This window comes from Pinus tabuliformis, chromosome 2_2 (genome assembly GCF_031772625.1).
Source record: "Pinus tabuliformis cultivar Carrire ecotype Pingquan chromosome 2_2, CPIR1, whole genome shotgun sequence".
NCBI classification, from domain to species: domain Eukaryota; kingdom Viridiplantae; phylum Streptophyta; class Pinopsida; order Pinales; family Pinaceae; genus Pinus; species Pinus tabuliformis.
The window spans coordinates 114858071-114866388 of NC_142300.1; the positions used below are offsets into that span (position 1 = coordinate 114858071).

Here is an 8318-nt window from a genome sequence, read left to right on the forward strand (position 1 = left end):
ACCCTTTACAATGAGGAAGAAGAAGAAGATATAGATCCCATCCTTATGGGTCGAATCCCCAAGATGAGGAGCTAATATAACCAACACTGAACAAGAAAACAGGAATATAGGCATCTCAACAACTTGCCTCTAAAAGTGAAAAACTGATTCATTTGAGCTCAAACTAACTCCTAAAGCAATGAATCTACCTTATATTACTATTTATCCATCATATTTACAAGCCATGACATCATTTACATAGGTAAATTATCCACCATGAGAGAGAATAAATGAAAAACAGTCAAAAATTCAGAAAATGATCATCCTAAGCAAAATTGCCCAACGTGCAGTGCCACTTTCAAGTTCCTTTTGGAGACCTTCCCAACATCCAAATTGAGCCCATGATAGCTCATTGGAAGGTATTCAAGTCTAATTTCTAGAAAACCTAGAATTTCTGCATTTGGAGCTCATCTGACCACTCAAAAGCTGTTTCTCTCAAGACTGCTTTTGTGTGTCCAAAAAGTGGCAGAAAGGTCATTTTTAGGGTGTTTTTTGACCTTTTGGTGAACTAGTTCTGCCCAAAAAACTTTGAAACTTGCTAGGGTGCATGTCCTCATTGCTATAAATCCAAAAATTCAAGCCATTTCCTCATTGGGTTCCCCTAGGAAAAGTGCAGCGCCAGTTGCGTTGCGCTTCTAGGCAGTTTTTCTGTGTATGCAATTCCAAAATTTGCAAATGACCAAAATTTCTCCAAACTTGTCCAAAATTGGTGTGAAGCACCACCATCATGTGCTTTGATGAGCCAAGGAGGCTTCAGCCAACATTCTAAGTCTATCCTCCTCTTTCTTGCCTTTCAAGGCCCACCTTAGCCTAGCTTTCATTTTCTTGACCCTCATGTTGCAAATCTTGTTGCAGGTCTTGTAATGATAGGCCATGTGTCTGATCATCTTGTTGTCTCTGTTAGCCTTCCATAACAGCTTCTCAAGGTGTAGGTTGACTCTCTCAAGCCAATTCTCCCTATCATTTTCAATCTCCTGCTCAATAGGAGTCAATGTGACTTGTGTCTCTTTGCCACTTTTCCTTTTTGCCTTGAGCATTTCTAACTCCATGAGGACTTGTTTGTCACTCAATTGTTTGTTTTCTTGCTCTAAGTATGTAATGACATACTTTTCCCTCTCCAAATTGTCCACCAAAGCTTGCACTTGAGCTTCCCTTTCCCGTATGATGATGTCTTTGATGGTTTCTTCGTCCTGAGCCTCTAAGTCAATGATTTCAACTCCATGACGAGTATAATGTTGCTCCAGCTCATCATGCTCAGTCAAGTCAAAATCCCTTTCCTCCTCATCATCAAGACTCTGCTCTGGCATCTTTTCCTTGCCTTTGTGTAGCTGCTGCACCTGTACCTGTTGTGTTGATGAAGAAGGCAAAGCCCCTTCCACATCTTGTGGAGCTAGCATTTGCCTATGAGTTGATGAAGAAGGCAAGGCCCCTTCCACATCCCGTGGAGAAAACACTTGCCTATCTGCTGCAAATAATCTCCTAGTGCCCCTCTGATATGTCATGTAAACGGGCACCTCAATAGTTCTTGTCTCCTTGGCCTCCTCATCTGTTTTTACTTGGCTAGAAGGTCCTCCTGCTTCTTGAGACACTGGCGAAGGGATTTGAGGACCCCTGAAGATCTCATGAGAAATAAAGGTCTCCCAAGAGATGTTAAGGAGACTGAGATGATGGAGAACAATGATCTTGATCAGAGAGTAATGATAAAGATTGCTTATATGCTAAGGGTATGGCTTCTTCTGCACAAAATGAGCCATCTTCTCAATGTTCTTGAACAATAAATAAGGGAGGTTAAACATCCTCACCCTAGTAAAATTCATGAGAAGCCTGATGTGATATGTGTATAGCCTGGAGAATCTGCCCTCACAAGTGAAGTATTTCATGATGATTTTCATCATGGGGACATACTTGTTTTCAATAAATCTAAAAGGAAACAGTCTCTTCACCTCATTTCTATGTTGGGGTCTAATATAAGGCTCATAGTAGTGTTCATCTAGGTCCTGGGCCTTGTACCACTTCTCACCAACAATAGGAATCCTGGTTGCATCTGAAATGATGGAAGGTGAGACTATGAATGTCACCCCAGCAAGAGTGACTTTGTTGTTCTGAAGATGAGCTACAAAGAGTCTCGTGAGCTCTGGGTGGTATTGGACTCTCTCTACTTGTTCACAAAACTCATAATAGCCAAGATATCTGAAACATGAAATAGCCAACTGAGAAGCCTACAATTCCCTAAGGTTTGATGGCTCTTCTCTAATAATCATGCCTCCCTTATGAGGTTTTCTCTGTTGTCTAGTTCTCTCCGTTGAGGTATCACTGTCTGTATTTTCTTCCTCACAGTCTTGGTCTTCTATGTCCATGTTTTCAAGGTCTAAGGTTGTACACTCATAGAAAAGGGATATGGGGAATGAATAGGAGTGTTTTAGGAGTGAAAGGATGTGTTAGGGTAGACTAGAAAATGAAGGGCAAGATGTGAATTATGAGAGTGAGGGAGAGGGGTTTTAGGATGAGAGAATATAATGAGGGGATATGTAGTGATGTAGGGAAGAGATATAAGTTTTAATGATAGTTGATGGGGAAAAATAGAGGGGTTTAGGGTTTTTAGGATAATATGGAGTGGAACTAGGGTTTGATTTTTATCATGGTAAATTACTTTAAGCCTTGCATTTGCAAATGTAATGACGAAGTAAAGGGAGTATACTTACTTGTTAGAGGGATGAAAGGGTCAATTGAGAGATGAGAGGAAGTTTGCTTGAGAAATGGGAGGGTTTCTGGCCATTCTGCTCAACGCACAGCGCCACCCCACAGACACGCAGCGCCACCCTCAACGCGCAGCGCTAGTGTAAAAATACACTAGGGAAATTTTCTAGACGCGTAGCGTTAGCCTCTAAGCGGAGTGCCAAGTCTTTAACGCGCAGCACCAACTTGCCTTGCCCAGAAGCACAGCGCCACTCTGCCAACGCGCAGAGCCAAGCTCCCAATGCCCAAAACTCCCTCAAGCTTGCCTCTTCTTCTCACTTTTTGATTTCTTGTTTGCTAAATGAGAATAATGATCTTTGAAAATGAAATGTGAGGGCTTAAATAGGAGAAGATTTTGATTTTTCACTTGAAAAAACCCACTTTTCTAATGTTCCTTGTTCTTTTTCAAAACTCTGTTTTAATGCCTTTTCTTCTTGTATCTTTGCAGGTGGATAAATGCTCAATTTGACTTGAATTTTGCAGTGTTTCTTTGTCTTGCAGCAAGGAGAGATGCTCGAGTGTAGCTAAGATCAATTATTACATATAGTGACTTAAAATTACATATGAAATACAAATAAACTTAAATACTCTGTTTTCACCTCAAAAACATGGTTTTGAGGTGAAAATTACATTAGGTTAAAAGATAATAATTTTCAGTAGCTATGACTTATAAGCCATCATGCTTGATTTATTGACCATCCTCATACCCTTGCTGACCTTTATTTACATTTTAAAATCAGTTTCTTGACCTTGGTGATGAAACCCTAAGACCTAATGAAATCATGCCCTATGACCTAATGAAATGGACTGCAGATTGATTATGAAACCATAACTGAAGACAATCTGAAGAAGGATCAGCAAGTATAGTCTATGAGGGAAGAATTTAGATTTTCTGAAGAGAAAAAAACAACCATCACTGGATCAGTATATCATGACCTAATGGAATGATGCAAAATTTTTAGTATGGGACTCAAAATGAAAATGGAAAGAGTGAATTTTGATCCTTGATGGAAGTATGCAGATACTGACACTAACATTAAAATGTTAGCACTCATAATGAACCTCAGACTGAGAAGAGGCAATTCCGAGGTAACCATAGACCAAGCTTTTGATCTGGCATCTAGCCCTGCCAGACCAGAGAGGGCTCTCTCTTTGCCAACAAAACGTGGCTGTGATAACTAAATCTTAGGCTAGCTATGAAGTACGGGGATTTTATTGAAGGTTGTGGGTCGAAAACAGCAAGAGAAGGGATCATTGAGCTATGGAATCGAGGCTAGTTTCTGCCAGAAAACTTAGGGCAACGTAAGTGAAATCTTCAACCAGATAAAAGATTGCAAATGCAAGAAGAATAGGGGAGAAAGCCTGCTGCCCTGCAAGCATCAATCAGGGGATGGATCTATAGTAGCAGCGTTAGAAGACAGAGAAACACAAGGTTACTCAACAGAGCATCTAACAGAGGATGGATTCTGCAAAGGCAACCACTACATTTAACAACAAAATCATTTTGAGAGGATCATCATGTGTAGATGGGTTCCTAACACGTCTCTTAGATAATGTTGTAACAAGAAATAGTAGAAAAAACAAAGTATGTAAGTGAGTCTACAGGAAAAACATATTGAACATTAAACACCATAATGGATCCCAGATCTAATGGGCAGAAACTGCTTCATTAAAATAATATTCAAGAAAAACTTTACACAGTTCCAAGCAGCCTTTCTCTGCTACAAAAATCGAACTTGTACATCTTCAAAAATCACCTTATATACCCTATTACATATTAATTATGATTTCCTAAACATAGGAATCAAAATAATTAAAACAAAAATAAAAATAAAATATTTATTGCAGTCAAATAACATAAATTAAATTATAACTAAATAATCTAATTAAATCTCATAAAAAAGAAGAGCAATTAGTTTGCTGCCACAACTCGAATTGCCTATCGAAGTTTGTTTGGAATCATCGCTGGAAATCTATAATGTTTTAATAGTTGTTGATTTCAAGCCTACCAACTCTGCCACTTGTCCATTGGAATATTTGAACGCTTCCATCTACCCCCTTCAAAAACTCAGCAATGATGATTTCATGGCTAAGACACTTGCCATCTTTAATATGTGTTCATTTCTCAGACTGCATGGATGGGGTGGTTGTAACCCTCAATCAAATGGTTGGTGTTTGATGAGCGATGAGCGATGAAAATTTACAGTGATTTGTTTAACACTCTTCCAGATGAAATATTTGGTAGAACCATCTTTTGTAGTGTAGGCGATGTATATATACAGGTCCACCATATGAAACCTTTTATTTGCACAAATTTTTTCCAAACAACAAGGTCATCTCTATAAGTACAAAATGACATGTATATAGGGGCAGTAGTTTCAAACTAAAATCTAGATGCTCATTGGTTGTACCTTCACTTCAATAATTTGACAATCTTGAATCTTGATCCTAACTGGGCAGAGTATCCCAAGAAATTTTTCAATGCCCTCTACATGATGTCCTTGAGGAACTGAAGCTAATTTTTGCCAAGGAACACTATCACGATTCGAATTTGCACCCACAACCATGGGTCCTGCACTGTCAGCCTGCATCTCAATCTCACTTTGACCATTACCATTACAATTGGTTACTCCATTGTGATTTATCTCATTAGTGTATCTGCCAGTGTAGCTGCCTTGACAAATGGCCTAATGATTATCTTCACTTGAGCATACAGTGCTCCGATCACAACTTCTTACAGTTGCATCATCAGTCACCGCACCAAGATTTCTTTTCCTCTTCGCTTCTTTCCCCCACCCTTCAATTGTTTTTCTTATTCTGAGTGGTATCAACGTTGCCTTGTAATATGTTCCCATCTGAGTGACAAGTGCATAAAGTGGTAAGGTACTATAGCTACAAAAGAACTATCCAGCGAATCCTAATATCAGACGTATGTAGACATGCAGATGTTGACAGAGAAAACAAGAGTCTTAACCAAATTGCCAAAAGAAACATGTCACCCAGACCAAGATTCTGTTTCTGCTCAAGAATTTTGACGTGCCAACTTGTACCAATGTTGATTGTCACCTAATTGTTAATTCCTTCGTAATCTCTATGTCTTGCATTGTAATTGGTTTCATAGGATATATTTAGCACACTGTAATGGCTCTTGCTCATGGAAATGATTCTCGCAGATGATGGGCGATGCCTCCAAATGTTGATTCCTACGCGTAGTGCCACAGTCCATAAGCGCAACGCCACTTTTGAACACGCAGCGCCACCTCCTTAGACTGGCTTGGCTTGATGTTTATGTGTTGTGGCTACACGAGAGCTGAGCTAGATAAACTTTAAAAGCCATCTGATTTGAATAAATATCATAACATGAGATATAAAGAGGTCCAATTTCAAAACCCAACCTAAAGTTAGGTCGTTTAATTTCACTACACTCAGCATATGGCAATTGAAAACCAATTTTCCACTTCCAAACTTTCTTCAAACTAACATTTGGCATTTTGATGTCCAACCCCTATCGCTTTCCAATGTCGGGTGTCTCTCCTTGATGTAACCTTGGGGATGGCCCTACGCACAACACTCTTTGAATATGGCTATATGCGCAGAGCCAAAGGGCTACGCGCAATGCTCACAGTTTTTTAAAGCCACCAAACACTCATCTAGAAAATAGCTATTGTGCCTGTATAATGGAGACGGCCATAATATTTCTTGGTGGATTTAATGAATTCCATTGAGACTAAAGCATTTGACATATCAGCATGCTATATTCTAAGGGAGAAAAAGTGAAATTAAAGGTAGCAAAACCATATGACGACAATTCTAATTCCTCCCAACACTCACTTCATACAAATTTATACCTTTAACACAAATGAATAAAACAGGGCATCTTGATTTCAAATGTTTCTACAATGTGGCGTATTTCTGCTTGCAGGCAACCATTGAGCAATGAATCAAAAGTTATATGCTCACCAACCACCGCCAAACTTGCAGATACCACCTCTGTTAATGAAATACCACAGAAGGCAAGAGAGTATTGAACACCTGAAGAAGCATTGAATTGTTCAACCCACATCCCCATGCTAACATCTTCCATCTTGAAAAGCCTCAAAGTGTGATTAGCATGTTGAGATACAACAAAATTTGCTACGTCATTTGAAATGATATATCTTAGTCCATTTGCATAAGTGGGGTACTCTTCTTCTGGCCATTCCTCATATGTTACAGCATGTTTGCCAACATGGAGTGGCCTGTGGAAAAGATTAAGGTTACCCATATACAAGCCATGTACATGGGGAGTTCTTTTGATTTCCTTCAATACAGTATCCACTCTCACGAAGGTATCACCATCACATTTCATAACGTATTTTGCAGAAATATTTGGAACCCCATATTCACAAATTGCAACAGTCTTCATCACTACAAGTTCATAATGGTCCATAAATGGAACAATAATAATATCTCCATAAAAATCTGCTTCATTCTTTAGTTGCACATTGACCTCCTTCCTTGCATTCAAGGCAACAAAGAAACGGGCCACAAATTTTGACGATCTAATCAATTGAGATTGCATCCATGTCTTCCTCACAGCCATGCACTCTGCAAAGTGATTACTTGTAGAAAGGACCCCAATGAGGAGATCTATGGGACCCTCTGGCAAAGGGGGAGCTTTCCATTTGTTTGACATGTCAAGTATTCTTTGAGTTGAGAAGTTTGGAAGAGATGTAGGTAAGGATGACAGAAAATACTAAATAAACATCTATGTCACCATTTATCGATAAGCCAGTTGCATCAGTTCCAATCTTGTTGGAACAAACTGTTGTCGAGTCATAAATGTTTGAATAGTTGAACCTCCCCAAGATTCATACCTATAAATCTCCAAGTAATTCCTCTCTAGAACCATGAGACCAGAAGCTGTAAACTTTTCACCAGCAATATCACTGTCAGCAATGTACAGTGCCCTATGCCACGAATTGGAAACAGGTTCTCAATTACCAAGAATTGCATCTCCTTTTCCTCAAGATCATGAATTGCTACACTGGGAGATTTTCGAGTCAATCATTCATTCGGTCATATCTTTTGATCCAAAAGCCAGTTTTGGGAGTGTGATATATCGTTGGAAAACTCTTTTTGAGCTTCTTCTGATGGACATGCTTATGAAATGTTTTGCACTGAAGCTCATGTGAAAAACATCTATGAAAACCAGACATAGTAAAAGCCCATTTTGATCACTGGTGACAAGCTACGAAGACTAGAACTAACAAGGCATGGGCGCAACCATCTAATAAAGAGGATCATATCGAAACCAAGGTATGGTTGCAGCAGTCCAATAATGAGAAGGATCACATATAACAACTCATGGTACGGTCGCAACCATCCATCTGAGAAAGACATGTACATCAACATGATGATGTCACATCGCCTTGCAACCTAGACTTTTGTAATCTGAGTCCAAGGTCTTGCACTCCAACATGACCTGATCAAAGTACAAATTCTAACATGTGAATAGATGTGTTGAGGTCGAACATGCTATAAAGTCACTTGATTACCGCTTA

The 8318-nt window shown here is 39.3% G+C and overlaps 1 pseudogene; it reads right to left on the bottom strand.

Annotated features, from left to right (window-relative positions):
* Nucleotides 1–6625: 6625 nt before the first annotated feature.
* On the bottom strand, nt 6626–7450 carry LOC149191627 (hydroxyproline O-galactosyltransferase GALT6 pseudogene; annotated as a pseudogene).
* Between the last annotated feature and the right edge of the window lie 868 nt (nt 7451–8318).